Source organism: Cyprinodon variegatus, unplaced genomic scaffold (assembly GCF_000732505.1).
Source record: "Cyprinodon variegatus isolate N-32 unplaced genomic scaffold, C_variegatus-1.0 Scaffold473, whole genome shotgun sequence".
Lineage (NCBI taxonomy): Eukaryota > Metazoa > Chordata > Actinopteri > Cyprinodontiformes > Cyprinodontidae > Cyprinodon > Cyprinodon variegatus.
In genome coordinates this window covers 127,164-129,012 of record NW_015150926.1, presented here as the reverse complement: position 1 = coordinate 129,012, position 1,849 = coordinate 127,164, and positions in this window count along the sequence as shown.

The window sequence follows — 1,849 nt, the reverse complement described above, 5'->3', positions numbered from 1 at the left end:
CGTCACTAACCAGTAGGTGGCAGTAGTGTTCTTTGACAAACATGGATGCCTCCAGTAAAACACATTCACATGAAAATTACTCTTAATTAAAAACACTGATCATTTATTGAACAGGATGTAATAATTTCATATTTAAAGTATTTTCAGAAGTTTGAATTCTGAATATGAGTGTCCTCAGTATTCTGTCAGTTCCTCCAGAGAACTCTCAATCATCTAATTACTTGATTCAGGTGTGTTGAACCAAAGTCACATCTAAAGGTTGCAAGATACCGGGCCTCAGGAACTGGAATTGCCCACGCCTGATCTAAAGGAAACATATTCCAGGACATTACAACTTTTTTAATGATTTTTTTGTACTATATACGCTCTTTTTATATTTTCCGATGTAATTCTGTCTTTAATGGTATCTTGCTTTAACTCTTTGTGCTCTGTATAAGCTACGGGAACCAGGGTTTCACTGAAGGAGTAATCGCACGGGATAAATAAAGTTGAGTCTAAGTCTAAGGTTCTGTGTCCCAGAGAGGATTGGGTTTTGTTTATAAATGGGTCCCAAACTAAAGCCAACCAGTAAAAGGAAAACCTGTTACTATAGAAGCACCAGAGGACGATAAGAACATAGTTTGCAGACGTACTGGGAGACAAATAGCTTAATTTTTACCTTCGATAATAGATCTCATGGTCAGGAATGAACAATGTGAGGAAATACATTTTTGTCAATCAGTTTTCTTCTTCTGCATCATTTCCTTCCGACCCACCTCTCAGTTTCTTGAGTCCAAGCCAAGCAAAGTCCTTGTCACTCCAAGTGTTCAGTAAATGTATTATCTTGTATTATTTATCTTCTGCTTGTCGTTGGGTCCACCGTTAAACTGGACTGCAGCCGAAAGAAAAAGAAATCCAATGAAAAGATGGAAAGTTCTGATCGTTGGAGGAACTATTTTTCCAGAACAAAGGAAAGCTTCGCTGCTCAGGGGGGGAAATATTAAACGGTTTGAGATAAAGTGACAACATAAGTTGCTAAAAGGGACAAATTACACAGAATATGGAGGAAATTAGTGGGATAAAGAAAACTTAAACTAATGATACCTATTAATGACTGCTGTAGGAACCATCAGGAAATGTGTGACTGATGGACTAGAAGCAGTTTTGTTTCTGACCTTGATGAAACCAGAAAGGCCGACTGTCAGCAGCTCAGGGCCCATAAACATGAAGTGTCTGAATTTATGGAGTACTTTGGAAAATGAAGAGATATTCAGGACAGTAACAGATTCCTGCTGGAATCAGGACCTAAAACCTGTTTTGTTTTTTGTTAAATGTTTATTTATTATAGTAGTAATGCTAATGTAAAGGCTGTGCTCATTTTAATTAAAGCTGATGTCTTCCAGAGTCCCTCATCCACCTCTGGTTCTGACTCACAGCACTTCTACAACAGAGCAGAACCAATGCGACTGTAATGTTATAAGAACTCTATGATCACAATATCCTGTTTCTCCCACCATGAAATGCATATAATTTGATTTAGTTCGAAAATACTTTATCAAATCTCCAATCTCAAATCTTTGTGGTTAGAATCTTCAGCAGACAAATCTGAAAAGTGTGGTGTGCGCCTGTATTCATTTGAAGTCAGTACTTCATCACACCTGGACTTCATCAGCAAGACTCTGGAGAAGGTGCTGCCTGCTGGGGAGGTATTTCAGCCAATCAATTCAGATGTGTTTTATCTGAGAATCACCTGAAATGTGCAGGAAGCCTGGTGTAGAACCTCCATCCTCTGCAGGTTCAAATGTCCATCTTTTAAGGTTAGTCTCTATCAGCTCCATATTTTCAATTCATTTCAGTTTATTTATCTAGC